Below are 19,907 nucleotides of genomic sequence, written 5' to 3'. Positions count from 1 at the left end.
GCTTCCATAGTGTAGTGGTTATCAGGTTCGCCTCACACGTGAAAAGTCCCCAGTTCGATCCTGGGTGGAAACATTAGGTGCCAATATTGTTTTTCTCGTTTACGAAATGCCGGGCCGTGATTTTTGCTGTCCTGTCAAACAATCCCTCAATCCAGATTCTGGAATCGTGAGGTGTAAAATGAGGCAGGTGCAGGAGCTCGCTGCCCACAAATCGCAAATAACGTCTGAGAACAAGGGAGGATGTGCTGCGGGTTTAGATCGACCTGAGGAAGGGATTCGAGGGCGGACCTGGTGCAGGAGCTCCGGGAAGAAGATAAATTGAGGCCCAGGCTCTGGGCCTATAACATTTACCCGAGGAGGCAGCAGCAACAGTGATGGACGTGTGAGAACTTGGGTTTAGACATAACAAAATGATATTGATCCGAGCGCCGATATCACAGGGGAGTTGTTTGTCTGGTCAGTATTGCAGCTGTGATTCCCTTTCTCCAGAGTTAGAGAGCTGGCAGCTGGGAGATTAAAAAACATTTTCAGTAAAGTTTGCAGCTGCCATTTATTGGGGACTTGCAGTTTCTCCCAGTGCTCGGATGGGAAGCAGTGTGTGAGTGAGACACCAGTTTAGCCTCGTGAACAAATTAATGTCTCCGCTTTGCTGGTCAGTCATCCAGAATGTGGTCAGATATTATCCTGGGGGACAGATCAAAGACTCTCACTGCCGTCAGTGATAGGAAGAAGCATTCCTATCAGGCCCGGCTAGCTCAGTCGGTAGAGCATGAGACTCTTAATCTCAGGGTCGTGGGTTCGAGCCCCACGTTGGGCGAGTGTTCCTGTTTTTAACGCTGGTCCACAGATTCAGCCCCGGCTCTGAATTCCCCTGACGTTTAAGCGCGCTTCCTCCACTTTCCTGCTCCCCAAATCTCTCAGCGTTTTCCACAACACTCTGGAAATACAATCTGAAAAATCGTACACGGCGACCACCTGCTCACACACAACACAAAATAAATCATTCAAATCTCCACTCCCTCTCACTCACATTTCCGTTCATTCTGCAAAAAGAGCTTATTCAAAAATACAAATGATTCAAACAGTGCATATGAGTCAATTTGTCTCAGTTAAAATTACTTTCTCGAACACGCGAAACTTCTACAAAAGTTTTGATGAAACTCCAGCCAGGTTCTTGAGTGCCCCCTGGTGGTGGGGTGATTGGGATTTGACACTATCGTTGCCGTGGGCAACGGGACAACAGTTTTAACGAACGTGACTGAATCTGGAGGGACTCAGCAGGTCTGGCAGCATCTGTAGGGAGAGGAAACGTTTCGAGTCCAGGCGACCCCTTTATCAAAACATCCTCATCAACCGCTTTTGCCTCTCCGAAGCACCCACATCCTTCTGGTAGTGTGGCGTCCAGAATTGTGCGCAATATTCCAACTGAGGTCTAACTAAGACCCTGTACAGCTGCAACATGACTTGCCAATTTTTATGTTCAATGCCCCGATCGATGAAGGCCGTTTGCTGTATGCCTTCTTGACCACCTGGTCCTCATGCGTCGGCACTTTCTGTGTCGGTGCACGCCCCCCCCCCCCCCCCGCCCCCAAATCTCTCTGCCTGTCAATACTCGCAAGAGTTCGACCATTTTTGTGTAATTCCTAAATGCATTGGACCTTCCAAAGTGCATTAGCTCACACTTGTCCGGATTAAACTCCAGGGAATGTGGCGACGAGGAGTTTTTCACAGGAACTTCATTGCACTGCTAATGTAAGCCTACATGTGACAATAAAGATTTTTATTATTATTATCGATTCAGTCACGTTCGTTAAAACTGTTGTCCCGTTGCCCACGGCAACGATAGGGTCAAATCCCAATCACCCCACCACCAGGGGGCACTCAAGAACCCAGCTGGAGTTTTATCACAACTTTCGTAGAAGTTTCCCGTGAAGAGAAAGTAATGTTATTCAAGTCTAACTGAGAATAATCGAGTCATAAATATTGTTTGAATCGTTTTTATCTTTTGGAAACGCTCCGTTTGCAGAATGAATGCAATTGTGAGTGAGAGGGAGTGGAGATTTGAATGATTTATTTTGTGTTGTGTGTGAGCAGGTGGTAGCCGTGTACGATTTTTCAGATTGTATTTCCAGAGTGTTGTGGAAAACGCTGAGAGATTTTGGGAGCAGGAATGTGGAGGAAGCGCGGTTAATCGTCAGGGGAATTCAGAGCCGGGGGCGGAATCTGTGGACCAGCGTTAAAAACAGAAACACTCGCCCAACGTGGGGCTCGAACCCACGACCCTGAGATTAAGAGTCTCATGCTCTACCGACTGAGCTAGCCGGGCCTGACAGGCATGCTTCTTCCATTCACTGACGGCACTGAGAGTGTTTGATTTGCCCCCAGGATAATATCTGACCACATTCTGGATGACTGACCAGCAAAGCGGAGACATATATTTGTTCATGAGGCTAAACTGGTGTCTCACTCACACACTGCTTCCCATCCGAGCACTGGGAGAAACTGCAAGTCCCCAATAAATGGCAGCTGCAAACTTTACTGAAAATGTTTTAAAATCTCCCAGCTGCTAACTCTCTAACTCTGGAGAAAGGGAATCACAGCTGCAATACTGACCAGACAAACAACTCACGGCTTCCCTGTGATATCACCGCTCGGATTAATATCATTTTGTTATCTTTGAACTCAAGTTCGCACCCGTCCATCGCTGCTGTTGCTGTCTCTGCAGGTAAATGATTTAGGCCCAGAGCCTGGGCCTCAATTAATCTTCTTCCCGGAGCTCCTGCTCCAGATCCGTTCTCGAGTCCCTTCCTCTGGTTGGACTAAACCATCCCCCCTCGTTCTCAGACGTTACTTTGTGATTTGTGGACGGCGAACTCTACCTCCTGCCTCATTTTACACGTGGTATTTCCGGAATCTGGATTGACGATGTGGTTGTGCTGACAGCAAAACGGTGGTCGAACATCGAAAGGGGTGACTTGAGCGAGAAAAATAATTTTTTTTAACATAATATTTCCACCCAGGATCGAACTGGGGACCTTTCGCGTGTGAGGCGAACGTGATAACCACTACACTACGGAAACTCCTGTGATTGTGACCTGTCTTCTTGTCTGTATAAATATTTATCTGTGTTTCACGGGCAAACCCCAGCTCGGAATTATTCCGCCAACATTTCGCTGAACCTGCCCCACATTCCCGCTCTCACCAGCAAATCGACATTTCAGTAAAGTCTCCTGAAATACACGGTGTGGAGTCTGAGATGAGGAACGGTTCACCAGAGGCAAACCACAGAATAAACCCTGCGGCTCGACCCGCTCTCCCTCGCTGAGAATTCCTTTCATTCTCCAACATAAAGTCATGGGAGGAACGGTAGCACAGTGGTTAGCACTGTTGCTTCACAGCTCCAGGGTCCCAGGTTCGATTCCCGGCTTGGGTCACTGTCTGTGTTGAGTCTTCAAGTTGTCTCCGTGGGTTTCCTCCCACAAGTCCTGAAAGACGTGCTGTTCTCTCAATTGGACGTTCTGATTTCTCCCTCAGTGTACCCGAACCGGCGCTGGAATAGGACAGAAACAGGCCTCCAAGCCTGCGCTGACCATGGTACCAGCCCAAACTACATCTGTCTGCACTTACAGAGTCTGTACCCTTCCATTCCCACGCTATTCATATATTTGTCTAAATGCCCCTTAAATGCTGCTATCGTACCTGCTCCCACCCCCTCCCCAGGCAGCGTGTCCCATATATTTACCACCCTGTGTAAAAAACATACCTCGCACATCTGTTCTAAACTTTTCCCCACGCACTTTAAACCTCTGTCCCCTCATACTTGACTCTCCTACCACAGGAAAGAGCATCTGACTATCCACTCTGTCTATGCCCCTCATAATCTTGTAGACCTCTATCCAGTGAGAACAGACCGAGTTTATCTCACCTCTCCTGATAGCTAATGCCCTCCATACCAGGCATCGTCCTAGTAAACCGCTTCTGTGCCCTCTCCAAAGCATCCACATCCTTCTGGTAGTGTGGCATCCAGAATTGTACGCAATATTCCAACTGAGGTTTAACTAAGACCCTGTACAGCTGCAACATGACTTGCCAATTTTTATGTTCAATGCCTCGATTGAGGAAGGCCGTTTGCTGTATGCCTTCTCGACCACCTTGTCCTCATGCGTCGGCACTTTCTGTGTCGGTGGTGTCACGATATGGACACATGCAGCTAATGAACACGTAGAATAGGACACGACCAATGAGCAGTCAGGACATTCAGGGGTGGAATCTCACTGTAAAAGGGATGAGGCACTCACACCCCGCCTCTTTCCACAGACCAACATCTACAGAGCGAGACAGGGCGTATCCTCAGCATCACACCCCAACACGTGGCTCAGAGCAAGGCTGGGTCAGTTAGACTGAGTTACTACATTTAGATTAGCAGAGATTCGAACCCATTGAGAACTGTGCTAATAGTTCAATAAAACACATTGAACTCACTTCAAAGTCTGGAGCATCTTTTACTCGAAACTGCATCAAGTGGCAGCTTGTGTTATTCCAAATTACATAACACAACAGGTGGACATGAACGCCCAGATCTCTCTGCCTGTCAATACTCGCAAGAGTTCGACCATTTTTGTGTAATTCCTACATGCATTGGACCTTCCAAAGTGCATTAGCTCACACTTGTCCGGATTAAACTCCAGGGAATGTGGCGACGAGGAGTTTTTCACAGGAACTTCATTGCACTGCTAATGTAAGCCTACATGTGACAATAAAGATTTTTATTATTATTATCGATTCAGTCACGTTCGTTAAAACTGTTGTCCCGTTGCCCACAGCAACGATAGGGTCAAATCCCAATCACCCCACCACCAGGGGGCACTCAAGAACCTGGCTGGAGTTTTATCAAAACTTTTGTCGAGGTTTTCCGTGAAGAGAAAGTAATTTTATTCAAGTCTAACTGAGAAAAACCGAGTCATAAATATTGTTTGAATCGTTTTTATTTTTTGGAAACGCTCCGTTTGCAGAATGAATGCAATTGTGAGTGAGAGGGAGTGGAGATTTGAATGATCTATTTTGTGTTGTGTGTGAGCAGGTGGTAGCCGTGTACGATTTTTCAGATCGTATTTCCAGAGTGTTGTGGAAAACGCTGAGAGATTTTGGAAGCAGGAATGTGGAGGGGAATTCAGAGCCGGGGCGGAATCTGTGGACCAGCGATAAAAACAAGAACACACTCGCCCAACGTGGGGCTCGAACCCACGACCCTGAGATTAAGAGTCTCATGCTCTACCGACTGAGCTAGCCGGGCCTGACAGGAATGCTTCTTCCTATCACTGACAGCACTGAGAGTGTTTGATTTGCCCCCAGGATAATATCTGACCACATTCTGGATGACTGACCAGCAAAGCGGAGACATATATTTGTTCATGAGGCTAAACTGGTGTCTCACCCACACACTGCATCCCATCCGAGCCGTGGAGAAACTGCAAGTCCCCAATAAATGGCAGCTGCAAACTTTACTGAAAATGTTTTAGAATCTCCCAGCTGCTAACTCTCTAACTCTGGAGAAAGGGAATCACAGCTGCAATACTGACCAGACAAACAACTCACGGCTTCCCTGTGATATCACCGCTCGGATTAATATCATTTTGTTATCTTTGAACTCAAGTTCGCACCCGTCCATCGCTGCTGTTGCTGCCTCCGCAGGTAAATGATTTAGGCCCAGAGCCTGGGCCTCAATTTATCTTCTTCCCGGAGCTCCTGCTCCAGATCCGTTCTCGAGTCCCTTCCTCTGGTTGGACTAAACCATCCCCCCTCGTTCTCAGACGTTACTTTGTGATTTGTGGACGGCGAACTCTACCTCCTGCCTCATTTTACACGTGGTATTTCCGGAATCTGGATTGACGATGTGGTTGTGCTGACAGCAAAACGGTGGTCGAACATCGAAAGGGGTGACTTGAGCGAGAAAAATAATTTTTTTTAACATAATGTTTCCACCCAGGATCGAACTGGGGACCTTTCGCGTGTGAGGCGAACGTGATAACCACTACACTACGGAAACTCCTGTGATTGTGACCTGTCTTCTTGTCTGTATAAATATTTATCTGTGTTTCACGGGCAAACCCCAGCTCGGAATTATTCCGCCAACATTTCGCTGAACCTGCCCCACATTCCCGCTCTCACCAGCAAATCGACATTTCAGTAAAGTCTCCTGAAATACACGGTGTGGAGTCAGAGATGAGGAACGGTTCACCAGAGGCAAACCACAGAATAAATCCTGCGGCTCGAACCGCTCTCCCTCGCTGAGAATTCCTTTCATTCTCCAACATCAAGTCATGGGAGGAACGGTAGCACAGTGGTTAGCACTGTTGCTTCACAACTCCAGGGTCCCAGGTTCGATTCCCGGCTTGTGTCACTGTCTGTGTTGAGTCTTCAAGTTGTCTCCGTGGGTTTCCTCCCACAAGTCCTGAAAGACGCGCTGTTCTCTCAATTGGACGTTCTGATTTCTCCCTCAGTGTACCCGAACAGGCGCTGGAATAGGACAGGGTCAGGCCTCCAAGCCTGCGCTGACCATGGTACCAGCCCAAACTACATCTGTCTGCACTTACAGAGTCCGTACCCTTCCATTCCCACGCTATTCATATATTTGTCTAAATGCCCCTTAAATGCTGCTATCGTACCTGCTCCCACCCCCTCCCCAGGCAGCGTGTCCCATATATTTACCACCCTGTGTAAAAAACATACCTCGCACATCTGTTCTAAACTTTTCCCCACGCACTTTAAACCTCTGTCCCCTCGTACTTGACTCTCCTACCACAGGAAAGAGCATCTGACTATCCACTCTGTCTATGCCCCTCATAATCTTGTAGACCTCTATCAGGTCGCCTCTCAACCTCTGTCGTTCCAGTGAGAACAGACCGAGTTTATCTCACCTCTCCTCATAGCTAATGCCCTCCATGCCAGGCAACGTCCTAGTAAATCTCTTCTGCACCCTCTCCAAAGCAACCATATCCTTCTGGTAGTGTGGCGTCCAGAATTGTGCGCAATATTCCAACTGAGGTCTAACTAAGATCCTGTGCAGCTGCAACATGACTTGCCAATTTTTATGTTCAATGCCTCGATCGAGGAAGGCCGTTTGCTGTATGCCTTCTCGGCCACCTTGTCCTCATGCGTCGGCACTTTCTGTGTCGGTGGTGTCACGATATGGACACATGCAGCTAATGAACACGTAGAATAGGACACGACCAATGAGCAGTCAGGACACTCAGGGGTGGAATATCACTGGAAAAGGGATGAGGCACTCACACCTCGCCTCTTTCCACAGACCAACATCTACAGAGTGAGACACGGTGTATCCTCAGCATCACACCCCAGCACGTGGCTTAGAGCAAGCTGCTTCAGTTAGACTGAGTTACTGCAATTAGATTAGCAGAGATTCGAACCCATTGAGAACTGTGCTAATAGTTCAATAAAACACATTGAACTCACTTCAAAGTCTGGAGCATCTTTTACTCGAAACTGCATCAAGTGGCAGCTTGTGTTATTCCAAGTTACATAACACAACAGGTGGACATGAACGCCCAGATCTCTCTGCCTGTCAATGCTCGCAAGAGTTCGACCATTTTTGTGTAATTCCTACATGCATTGGACCTTCCAAAGTGCATTAGCTCACACTTGTCCGGATTAAACTCCAGGGAATGTGGCGACGAGGAGTTTTTCACAGGAACTTCATTGCACTGCTAATGTAAGCCTACATGTGACAATAAAGATTTTTATTATTATTATCGATTCAGTCACGTTCGTTAAAACTGTTGTCCCGTTGCCCACGGCAACGATAGGGTCAAATCCCAATCACCCCACCACCAGGGGGCACTCAAGAACCCGGCTGGAGTTTTATCAAAACTTTTGTCGAGGTTTCCCGTGAAGAGAAAGTAATTTTATTCAAGTCTAACTGAGAAAAACCGAGTCATAAATATTGTTTGAATCGTTTTTATTTTTTGGAAACGCTCCGTTTGCAGAATGAATGGAATTGTGAGTGAGAGGGAGTGGAGATTTGAATGATCTATTTTGTGTTGTGTGTGAGCAGGTGGTAGCCGTGTACGATTTTTCAGATTGTATTTCCAGAGTGTTGTGGAAAACGCTGAGAGATTTTGGGAGCAGGAATGTGGAGGAAGCGTGGTTAATCGTCAGGGGAATTCAGAGCCGGGGCGGAATCTGTGGACCAGCGATAAAAACAGGAACACACTCGCCCAACGTGGGGCTCGAACCCACGACCCTGAGATTAAGAGTCGCATGCTCTACCGACTGAGCTAGCCGGGCCTGACAGGAATGCTTCTTCCTATCACTGACGGCACTGAGAGTGTTTGATTTGCCCCCAGGATAATATCTGACCACATTCTGGATGACTGACCAGCAAAGCGGAGACATATATTTGTTCATGAGGCTAAACTGGTGTCTCACTCACACACTGCATCCCATCCAAGCACTGGGAGAAACTGCAAGTCCCCAATAAATGGCAGCTGCAAACTTTACTGAAAATGTTTTAAAATCTCCCAGCTGCCAGCTCTCTAACTCTGGAGAAAGGGAATCACAGCTGCAATACTGACCAGACAAACAACTCACGGCTTCCCTGTGATATCACCGCTCGGATTAATATCATTTTGTTATTTTTGAACTCAAGTTCGCACCCGTCCATCGCTGCTGTTGCTGTCTCTGCAGGTAAATGATTTAGGCCCAGAGCCTGGGCCTCAATTTATCTTCTTCCCGGAGCTCCTGCTCCAGATCCGTTCTCGAGTCCCTTACTCTGGTTGGACTAAACCATCCCCCCTCGTTCTCAAACGTTACTTTGTGATTTGTGGACGGCGAACTCTACCTCCTGCCTCATTTTACACGTGGTATTTCCGGAATCTGGATTGACGATGTGGTTGTGCTGACAGCAAAACGGTGGTCGAACATCGAAAGGGGTGACTTGAGCGAGAAAAAGAATTTTTTTTAACATAATGTTTCCACCCAGGATCGAACTGGGGACCTTTCGCGTGTGAGGCGAACGTGATAACCACTACACTACGGAAACTCCTGTGATTGTGACCTGTCTTCTTGTCTGTATAAATATTTATCTGTGTTTCACGGGCAAACCCCAGCTCGGAATTATTCCGCCAACATTTCGCTGAACCTGCCCCACATTCCCGCTCTCACCAGCAAATCGCCATTTCAGTAAAGTCTCCTGAAATACACGGTGTGGAGTCAGAGATGAGGAACGGTTCACCAGAGGCAAACCACAGAATAAATCCTGCGGCTCGAACCGCTCTCCCTCGCTGAGAATTCCTTTCATTCTCCAACACGGGGGTGAAATTCTCCCATCTGGGACTAACTCCCGGGGTTGGGAGGGGGGGATCGAGGGGTTTTTCCAGTTGCGGAAGCTCGCAGGAAACCGCACAGTGTTACCTGGCACTGAATACATTGGTTCGGCACCCCGGGGCTGTTTAGCTCCGTATTCCATGGTGGGTCGGGCAAGATGGTTCTGTGGTCCTCCATCATGGGCGGGATTCTCCCCTCCCCGGCGGGGCGGGGGGGTCCCGGCGGGACGGAGTGGCGTGAACCACTCCGCCGACAGGCCGCCCCAAAGGTGCGGCGACCTTCAGGGGCCAGGCCGGCCCCGGAGTGATTTGTGCCACGCCGTCCGGCGGGGAAGGGACTCACGCCGCCCCGCGGCGGTCCTCCGACCCGGCGGAGGATCCCGCCCCATATCTGGGAGCCACATTGAAAAGGTGCCCAACATCACTGAACCACTGGAGAAGGAAGACGACGGACTTCCTGAAAAGGAGGAAGGATCTCCAGGGACACCCTGAGGCCAGAGGATGGAGCCCATCGATGACGATGAATCCTGGCGGTCCACCTCCAGATGCTCCTCAATCCCACCACAGTGGTGTTCCCCAGTTCAGGGTCACTGGCGGCCTCCAATCCGAACTCTGGAAGCGGTACCGTCGACTCGACGCTCTGCAACAACTCACTAATGTTCATTCGGCAGCACCCTCCAAACCCTCAACCGCTACCATCCAGAAGGACAAGGGCAGCAGCCACATGGGGAACACCTCCACCAACATGTTGTGCTCCAAATCACACGTCAGCCTTACTTATTTTGTTCAATTGTACGGAATGTGGGTGTTGCTGGCTACACCCAGCATTTATTGCCCATCCCTAATTGCCCCTTGAGAAGGTGGTGGTACGGCCCATCTGTGTTGTGAGTGATGTCCCGTCAATTACCATGAGACGAGAATGGTGGATCAATTGAGGCTTTATTGGACACGATGTTGTGCCTCCTGTAGCTGGAACCAGAATGGCTGCAGTTCGGAGAGCACACACTTTTATACTCCGCCTGCTGGGCGGAGCCAGCAGGCAGGGATTTACCATCGTACCTGTAATATACGGGTAGTGCCGTAATACATACATAGACCATAGAACATTACAGCGCAGTACAGGCCCTTCGGCCCTCGATGTTGTGCCGACCTGTGAAACCACTCTAAAGCCCATCTACACTATTCCCTTATCGTCCATATGTCTATCCAATGACCATCTGAATGCCCTTAGTGTTGGCGAGTCCACTACTGTTGCAGGCAGGGCATTCCACGCCCTTACTACTCTCTGAGTAAAGAACCCACCTCTGACACCTGTCTTATATCTATCTCCCCTCAATTTAAAGCTATGTCCCCTCGTGCTAGACATCACCATCCGAGGAAAAGGGCTCTCACTGTCCACCCTATCCAATCCTCTAACCCTCTGATCATCTTGTATGCCTCAATTAAGTCACCTCTTAACCTTCTTCTCTCTAACGAAAACAGCCTCAATTCCCTCAGCCTTTCCTCATAAGATCTTCCCTCCATACCAGGCAACATTCTGGTAAATCTCCTCTGCACCCTTTCCAATGCTTCCACATCCTTCCTATAATGCGACGAACAGAATTGCATGCAATACTCCAAATGCGGCTGCACCAGAGTTTTGTACAGCTGCAACATGACCTCATGGCTCCGAAACTCAATCCCTCTACCAATAAAAGCTAGCACACCGTACGCCAACTTAACAACCCTCTCAACCTGGGACACCGAGATCTCTCTGCTCATCCACACTGCCAAGAATCTTACCATTAGCCCAGTACTCTGTCTTCCTGTTATTCCTTCCAAAATGAATTACCTCACACTTTTCTGCATTAAACTCTATTTGCCACCTCTCAGCCCAGCGCTGCTGCTTATCTATGTCTCTCTGTAACTTGTAACATCCTTCCGCACTGTCCACAACTCCACCGACTTTAGTGTCATCTGCAAATTTACTCACCCATCCTTCTACGCCCTCCTCCGGGTCATTTATAAAAATGACAAACCGCAGTGGCCCCAAAACAGATCCTTGTGGTACACCACTAGTAACTGGACTCCAGTCTGAACACTTCCCATCAACCACCACCCTTTGTCTTCTTCCAGCTAGCCAATTTCTGATCCAAACTGCTAAATCACCCTGAATCCCATGCCTCCGTGTTTTCTGCAGTAGCCTACCGTGAGGAACCTTATCAAATGCTTTACTGAAATCCATATACACCACATCAACTGCTTTACCCTCATCCACCTGTTTGGTCACCTTCTCAAAGAACTCAATAAGGTTTGTGAGGCACGACCTACCCTTCACAAAACCGTGTTGACTATCTCTAATCAAATTATTCCTTTCCAGATGATTATACATCCTATCTCTTATAAACCTTTCCAAGATTTTGCCCACAACAGAAGTAAGGCTCACTGGTCTATAGTTACCGGGGTTGTCTCTACTTCCCTTCTTGAACAAGGGGACAACATTTGCTATCCTCCAGTCTTCTGGCACTATTCCTGTAGACAAAGATGACTTAAAAATCAAAGCCAAAGGCTCAGCAATCTCCTCCCTAGCTACCCAGAGAATCAGGGGACTTATCTATTTTCACACTTTCCATAATTGCTAACACCTCTTCCTTATGAACCTCAAGCCCTTCTAGTCTAGTAGCCTGAATCTCAGTATTCTCCTCGACAACATTGTCTTTTTCCTGTGTGAATACTGACGAAAAATATTCATTTAGCACCTCCCCTATCTCCTCGGACTCCACGCACAACTTCCCACTACTGTCCTTGACTGGCCCTACTCTTACCCTAGTTATTCGTTTATTCCTGACATATCTATAGAAAGCTTTAGGGTTATCCTTAATCCTACCTGCCAAAGACTTCTCATGTGCCCTCCTGGCTCTTCTTAGCTCTCTCTTTAGGTTCTTCCTAGCTAACTTATAACTCTTCCGCGCCCTAACTGAACCTTCATGTCTCATCTTTACATAAGCCTCCTTCTTCTTCTTGACAAGTGTTTTGACTGCTTTAGTAAACCACAGTTCCCTTGCTCGACCACTTCCTCCCTGCCTGACAGGTACATACTTATCAAGGACACGCAGTAGCTGTTCCTTGAGCAAGCTCCACATTTCCATTGTGCCCATCCCCTGCAGTTTTCCTCTCCATCCGATGCATCCGAAGTCTTGCCTCATCACATCATAATTGCCTTTCCCCCAGATATAACTCTTGCCCTGCGGTATATACCTATCCCTTTCCATCACTAAAGTAAACGTAATCGAATTGTGGTCACTATCACCAAAGTGCTCACCTACCTCCAAATCTAACACCTGTCCTGGTTCATTACCCAGTACCAAATCCAATATGGCCTTGCCTCTCATTGGCCTATCTACATACTGTGTCAGGAAACCCTCCTGCACACATTGGACAAAAACGGACCCATCTAAAGTACTCGAACTATGGCGTTTCCAGCCAATATTTGGAAAGTTAAAGTCCCCCATAACAACTACCCCGTTGCTTTCGCTCCTATCCAGAATCATCTTTGCAATGCTTTCCTCTACATCTCTGGAAATTTTTGGAGGCCTATAGAAAACCCCTAACAGGGTGACCTCTCCTTTCCTGTTTCTAACCTCAGCCCGTACTACCTCAGTAGACGAGTTCTCATCAAACGTCCTTTCTGCCATCGTAATACTGTCCTTGACTAACAATGCCACCCCTCCCCCTCTTTTACCACCTTCCCTGAGCTTACAATAGACCACTAGTGGTGTTGCCCAGGAGACATTTTGTTGACCGTTGCCCACGCGCGGGATCGTTTAGTTTAGACCATCCGTGTAGTTTTATTTATTTCCTACCGGTTTGGCTGGCGTGATCCGCACGTGAAGCGCGGCTGAGTGAAGTGAGGTGGGTGCTGATTGCTCACCACACTGGCTGTGAGAGCCATGAGCTCCCTCTGCGTCCAGTTCCACAAACATTGACTCCCTCCGCCCCCGACGCACAGTGACCTACAGTTCCCTATTTATTTCTCCGTGGCAACAGCTGAGCCGATCAGAGTCAACCCCCAACCACTCAAGCACCCTTTGCCCCGCCGCGGAAATGGCTGTGATTGTTTGAAATTTGGCACTCTCGCGTTTGTCCTGCTGAGTGCAAGGTGTAAAGTTTCGACAAAGTGGCTATTTTCCAGCAATATTCTAGATTGGTGCAAGAAAGATAAGGGCTAACTAAGCCTGCTCTTTGAAAGTTGCAGGAACAGTGTGGTCAGGACATCCTGTTTGAGGGAAGTAGCTCTGATCCAAACATGAATGGGCCACCTTCAAAGGATTTGGGAATCGATGCATCATGACGTCCGATATGTGCCCGCGGTTTTCAATAGCTCTTTTGGAGGGCTCGAGAGTTGGAGGAACAAAGAGACTCCCTTGTGTCTGGTGCTGCTGACACAAGGAGGGGGCAGCTCTGTCAGCAGTGTAGGGAGATGGAAGTGTCAAAACACAGAGCGAGCTGTGAACGATTCATTGAACAAGGCAAGATTGTTGCAAATGGATTCTGATATGGACAGAAACAAGGCCATCCACTTTGAAAGCGAAAGGGCAGAGCGCTCCGTCAATGGTGAGAAGCTACAAACAGTCGCGGGCACAAAGGGACTTCGGGTGCAGGGAGGTGGGATTAGAAAGGGTACCGGGTTTCCCGTGGGGGGGGGGGGAGGGCGCGGGGCGATCTGGCCCCGGGGGGGTGCCCCCACGGTGGCCTGGGACCGCGATCGGGGCCCACCGATCGGCGGGCGGGCCTGTGCCGTGGGGGCACTCTTTTTCTTCCGCCTTCGCCACGGTCTCCATTATGGCGGAGGCGGAAGAGGCCCCCCTCCCCTGCGCATGCGCGGGGAAGACGTCAGCAGGCGGAGCGGAAACCGCTCCGGCGCGGGCCTAGCCCCTCAAGGTGAGGGCTTGGCCTCTAAAGGTGCGGCGAATTCCACACCTTTGGGGCGGCCCGACGCCAGAGTGGTTCCCGCCACTCCATCACGCCGGGACCCCCCCGCCCCGCCGGGTAGGGGAGAATCCCGCCCCTGGTTAGCGCCGCTGCCTCACAGCGGCAGGGACTCGGGATCAATTCCGGCCTTGGGTGACTGTGTACGGAGTGTGCACGTTCTCCCCGTGTCTGCGTGGGTTTCCTCCGGGTGCTCCGGTTTCCTCCCACAGTCCAAAGGCGTGCAGGTTAGGTGGATTGGCCCCGCTAAATTGCCCTTAGTGTCCAAAGATGTGCCATCCAGGTGGGGCTACAGGGATAGGACTGGGGAGTGGGCCTGGGCAGGGCGTTCTTTCAGAGGGTCGGCGCAGACTCGATGGGCTGAATGGTCTCCTTCTGCACTGTGGGGATTCCATGAATCTTATTCTCTGGGAGGTTATTTGTGTTTGGTATTCTGTTGCACTGGGAGCAGTGGGACATTGAATATGGTGAAGACTGAGTTGGACAAATGTTTGACCGTCAAGGGGGGTCAAGGGCTATGGGGGGGGTGGGGGGTGGACAGACAGGGAAGTGGATCTAAGGCTACAATTGGGTGGGCTGGTTTAGCACAGTGGGCTAAGCAGCCGGCTTGTAAAGCAGAACAAGGCCAGCAGCGCGGGTTCAATTCCTGTACCAGGCTCCCTGAACAGGTGCCGGAATGTGGCGACTAGGGGCTTTTCACAGTAACTTCATTGAAGCCTACTTGTGACAGTAAGCGATTATTATTATTATGACCTTATTGAATGGGTGAACACGCTTGAAGGGCCGAATGGCCCGCTCCTGCTCCTCTTTCTCACGATCGTGTGACCTCCGGGGAGGCCTCTGGTGGAGCCCGGCCTTCGCAGCCGCTGCTCGACTTCGCCTCCCTCCGCACCACCAGCCGCGGTCACGTGACCTGGCCCGACGAGGTGCACCCTGCTTCAGACAGGCCGCTGCCCGTCACCGGCCTCCCCCCGCCGGGTCGGAGAATCGCTGGGGGGGGGGGGCAGCGCGAATCCCGCCGGGGATTTTGCGGGGGGCCGGCGGAGGGCCCTCAGCGGCGGTTGGCATGGCGCCAGGCCCCTTCGCCGCTGGCGGCGCGGCGCAAACCGCTCCGCCGCCGCCTGAGCCCCTGGAGGCGTGGGGACGTTGATAGGGTGGGTAGGAAGGAACTTTCCCCTCAGTAGAGGGTCAGTAACCAGGGGGCAGATTTAAGGGCAGGGGCAGGAGATTGGGAGGGGATTTGAGGAAAACCTTTTCCCCCAGAGGATGCTGGGAGTCTGGAACTCGCTGCCTGAAAGGGTGGGAGAGGCGGGAACCCTCCCAACATTTAAGAAGCATTTAGATGAGCGATTGGAACTCCCCAGCAAACAAGGCGAGGGACCAAGCGCTGGGAAATGGACAGATGGTCACGATGCCCGGGCCAGCCTGCGGTCAACTCCAGCTCCAGAGAGAGAACGGGGAGCGATTCTCCAAAATGGAGACCAAGTGTTTGCGCCGTCGTGAACTCCGTCGCGTTTCACGACGGCGCGAACCGGGCCCGGGTACGACCGATTCTGTCCCCCACAGGGGGGCCAGCGCGGCGCTGGAGCGGGTCACGCCGCCCCAGCCTCCCTTCCCGGCGCCAAACGGACGCCATGCCAACCCGCGCACGCGCGGGGGACTTCCTTAGCGCGCCGGCCCCGACTCAACATGGCGTGGGGGTTCAGGGGCCGGCCACAGAGGGAAGTAGGCCCGGGGGGGCGGGGGGGGGGGCTGGCCCGCCGATCGGTGGGCCTCGATTGTGGGCCGGACCCCATCGGAGCGCCCCCCCCCCCCCAGTGAAGGAGCCCCCCTCCCCCCCCGCCACAGTCCGCCCCCCCGACCCTTCGCGCAGAGTTCCCGCCGGCAGCGACCAGGGGTGAACGTGTGTGTGTGTGAGAGAGAGAGGGAGAGGGAGACAGCAGAAAGCAAAAAAGAGAGGGACAGAGAGAGAGAGGGAGACAGAGATGTGGTAAACCACTGTGTTCCGATATTAAGGCTTGTACGGTAGAACCTGCACTACAGGTTCACCTGGGCCCCTGCATGCTAGCTCCGCCCAGGAGGCGGGGTATAAATATGCGTGGCCTCCAGCTCGCAGCCATTTCGCCAGCTGCTGTGGGAGGCCAGACATCTGATACTAATAAAGCCTCAGTTTGGATTCAACTTCGTCTCCGGCCAAATTGAGCGTGCCTCAATTTATTAGTATCTGATTCAGAAGATGGACCTCCGGATGAAACCAGATCGCCTGCAGCTGGATCCACACGCAAGCGACGCCAGAAAGGACTTCCAGCACTGGCTAGCTTGTTCTGAAGCGTGTATCAACGCGGCGCCGACCCCTGTTCCAGAGGCTCAGAAGATTCAAATATTATACTCCAGACTCAGCTCCGAAGTCTTCCCGCTGATCCAGGATGCGCCCAATTACGCTGACGCTATGACTCAACTCAAAGAGAGTTATGAGCAGAAGACGAACACGCTCTTCGCCAGACACGCGCTCGCAACGGGTACTCAACTACCTGGTGAGTCAATCGAGGACTTCTGGAGGGCCCTGATCCCACTAGTCCGGGACTGTGACTGCCAGGATGTTACAGCTAAGGAGCACTCAGATCTCCTTATGCGGGATATTTTTGTAACTGGGATTGGGTCCGATGTTATCAGACAGCGGCTCCTAGAAGGGGCCACGCGCGACCTCGCAGAGACTAAAACACTAGCGCTCTCCATGACGGTCGCCCTGCGCAATGTCCAGTCCTACGCCCCCAACCGCGCGGCCCACTCCTCCTACGCTTCATGGGCCCCACAGGCAGCCGCCCCAGCGGGGGCGCTACCCACCCAATACGCCTGCGCTACACGCCAGCCAGTGATCTCCGGGGGGGCCCCGATGCTATGTTTGCGGCCGACAAAGACATCCCCGCCAACGCTGCCCGGCCCGCGCTGCCCTTTGTAAGGGCCACTACGCAGCGGTGTGCCAGGCCCGCTCAGCGGCCGCGGTCGCTCCCCCCCCCCCCACCCCGGTCACGGACAATGGGCGCCGCTATCCTCCTCTCGTCCCCAGGCCATGTGCGACCAATGGGCGCCGCCATCTTTCCCCCGCACAACACGTGCGTTTCATGGACGCCGCCATCTTGCTCCGCCCCCGCAACGTGCGTTCCATGGGCGCCGCCATTTTGTAATCCCCAGGACCTCCGGGCACCGCCATCTTGTCCACCCCGCAGCACATGGAGACCAGCGGCGTTTCAGGACCCCAGCTCAACGGCCGCCTCACTACCCGACGATCAACCCCGACTCGCCTCCATGGCCAGTCCCGACCACGTACGCTGACCAACGCATCCACCAGCGTGAAAGTCAATGGCCATGTGACCTCCTGCCTACTGGACTCTGGGAGCACCAAGAGCTTTGTACACCCGAATACGGTAAGGCGCTGCTCCCTGAAGGTACACCCTACCAATCAAAGTATCTCCCTGGCCTCCGGATCCCATCGCGTAGCGATCCGGGGCTACTGCACGGTCACGCTCACAGTCCAAGGCGTAGAGTTCCACGGTTTTCGCCTCTACGTCCTCCCTAACCTCTGCGCTGCACTTATCCTCGGCCTGGACTTCCAGTGCAACCTCCAGAGCCTGACCCTTAAATTCGGCAGACCCTTACCACCCCTCACTGTCTGCGGCCTCGCGACCCTAAAGGTCGATCCTCCTTCCCACTTTGCCAATCTAACTCCAGATTGCAAACCCGTCGCCACCAAGAGCAGACGGTACAGCACCCAGGATAAGGCCTTCATCAGGTCCGAGGTCCAGCGGGTGCTTCAGGAGGGAGTCATCGAGGCCAGCAACAGCCCCGGGAGAGCTCAAGTGGTAGTGGTTAAGTCTGGGGAGAAAAACCGAATGGTCGTGGACTACAGCCAGACCATCAACAGGTACCATGACGCCAACCTCGCTAAATTTCTCCACACCACCACTATCCTCAACCTCACGTATAACAAGGAGAAGTGTGTGTTCCGTACAAATCGCTTAGCCATCCTCGGCTACGTAGTCCAGATCGGAGTTCTGGGGCCCAATCCTGACCTCATGGAGCTTCCCCTCCCCCACTGCCCCAAGGCCCTCAAACGCTGCCTGGGGTTCTTCGCGTATTACGCTCAGTGGGTCCCAAACTAAGCGGACAAGGCCCGCTCACTCATACAGTCCACTCATTTCCCCCTGACGGCCGAGGCCCAACAGGCTTTCGCCCGGATCAGAGCTGATATTGCCAAAGCTGGAATGCACGCTGTAGACGAAACACTTCCTTTCCAAGTAGAAAGCAACACATCGGACGTCGTCCTTGCCGCCACCCTCAACCAGGTAGGCAGGCCCGTGGCATTCTTTTCCCGCACCCTCCATGCCTCCGAAATGCCGCACTCATCCGTCGAAAAGGGGGCCCAGGCTATCGTTGAGGCTGTGCGACATTGGAGGCATTACCTGGCTGGCAGGAGATTCACTCTCCTCACTGACCAACGGTCGGTAGCCTTCATGCTCAATAACACACAGCGGGGCAAGATAAGTATTGCCCTGGCAAACTCAACGAGCCCCCAGACGCCCTATCCCGAGGTCCATGTGCCAGCGCACAGGTAGACCGACTCCGGGCCCTGCACGACAGCCTTTGTCACCCAGGGGTCACTCGGTTGTACCACTTCATTAAGGCATGAAATCTGCCCTACTCCGTCGAGGAAGTAAGGACAATCACCAAGGCCTGCCAGGTCTGTGCGGACTGCAAACCGCACTTCTACCGGCCGGACCGCGCGCGCCTGGTGAAGGCTTCCCGCCCCTTTGAACGCCTCAGCGTGGATTTCAAAGGCCCCCTCCCCTCCTCCGATCGACACACATATTTCCTCAGTGTGGTCGATGAATACTCCCGGTTTCCCTTCGCCATCCCATGCCCCGACATGACGTCTGCCACCGTCATTAAAGCCCTTAATTCTATCTTCGCTCTGTTCGGTTTCCCCGCCTACATCCACAGTGACAGGGGATCCTCATTCATGAGTGATGAGCTACGTCGGTTCCTGCTCAGCAGGGGTATCGCCCCCAGCAGGACGACCAGCTACAACCCCCGGGGAAATGGGCAGGTAGAAAGGGAGAATGGGACGGTATGGAGGGCCGTCCAGCTGGCCCTACGGTCCAGAAATCTCCTGGCCTCCCGCTGGCAAGAGGTCCTCCCTGATGCACTACATTCCATTCGCTCATTACTTTGCACTGCTACTAACAGTACACTGCATGAACGTCTTTTTGCCTTCCCCAGGAAGTCCACATCCGGGATATCGCTTCCGACTTGGCTCACAGCTCCGGGAACCGTGCTTCTCCGTAAACATGTGCGGCTCCACACGGCGGATCCGTTGGTGGAAAGGGTGCACCTGCTCCACGCAAACCCCCAGTACGCCTACGTGGCGTTCCCCGACGGCTGCCAGGATACCGTCTCCCTCAGGGACCTGGCACCAGCAGGTCCCGCCCCCACACCACCCCCGTCGCCCCCGGCGCCACCCTCCTCTCCCCCGCCACCCCCATCACCCCCCTAGGACCGTCCGTCCTCCCCCTGCCCACCCCCGTTGATGAAGAGGATTTC

At 52.2% G+C, this 19,907-nt stretch overlaps 8 non-coding genes across 8 annotated transcripts; 2 read left to right on the top strand and 6 right to left on the bottom strand.

Annotated features, from left to right (window-relative positions):
* trnav-cac (transfer RNA valine (anticodon CAC)) lies at positions 1 to 73 on the top strand. Its single transcript has one exon. It is a non-coding gene; the product is annotated as a tRNA-Val (tRNA).
* Positions 74 to 744: 671 nt separating this feature from the next.
* Positions 745 to 817, top strand: trnak-cuu (transfer RNA lysine (anticodon CUU)). Its single transcript has one exon. It is a non-coding gene; the product is annotated as a tRNA-Lys (tRNA).
* Positions 818 to 2,253: 1,436 nt separating this feature from the next.
* On the bottom strand, positions 2,254 to 2,326 carry trnak-cuu (transfer RNA lysine (anticodon CUU)). Its single transcript has one exon. It is a non-coding gene; the product is annotated as a tRNA-Lys (tRNA).
* A 681-nt stretch (positions 2,327 to 3,007) lies between these two features.
* Positions 3,008 to 3,080, bottom strand: trnav-cac (transfer RNA valine (anticodon CAC)). The gene has a single exon. It is a non-coding gene; the product is annotated as a tRNA-Val (tRNA).
* A 2,140-nt stretch (positions 3,081 to 5,220) lies between these two features.
* On the bottom strand, positions 5,221 to 5,293 carry trnak-cuu (transfer RNA lysine (anticodon CUU)). Its single transcript has one exon. It is a non-coding gene; the product is annotated as a tRNA-Lys (tRNA).
* A 680-nt stretch (positions 5,294 to 5,973) lies between these two features.
* trnav-cac (transfer RNA valine (anticodon CAC)) lies at positions 5,974 to 6,046 on the bottom strand. Its single transcript has one exon. It is a non-coding gene; the product is annotated as a tRNA-Val (tRNA).
* A 2,185-nt stretch (positions 6,047 to 8,231) lies between these two features.
* trnak-cuu (transfer RNA lysine (anticodon CUU)) lies at positions 8,232 to 8,304 on the bottom strand. The gene has a single exon. It is a non-coding gene; the product is annotated as a tRNA-Lys (tRNA).
* Positions 8,305 to 8,985: 681 nt separating this feature from the next.
* On the bottom strand, positions 8,986 to 9,058 carry trnav-cac (transfer RNA valine (anticodon CAC)). Its single transcript has one exon. It is a non-coding gene; the product is annotated as a tRNA-Val (tRNA).
* Between the last annotated feature and the right edge of the window lie 10,849 nt (positions 9,059 to 19,907).

This window comes from Scyliorhinus torazame, chromosome 31, assembly GCF_047496885.1.
Source record: "Scyliorhinus torazame isolate Kashiwa2021f chromosome 31, sScyTor2.1, whole genome shotgun sequence".
In the NCBI taxonomy this organism is placed as follows: domain Eukaryota; kingdom Metazoa; phylum Chordata; class Chondrichthyes; order Carcharhiniformes; family Scyliorhinidae; genus Scyliorhinus; species Scyliorhinus torazame.
This window is presented reverse-complemented; position numbering and strand designations above follow the sequence as displayed.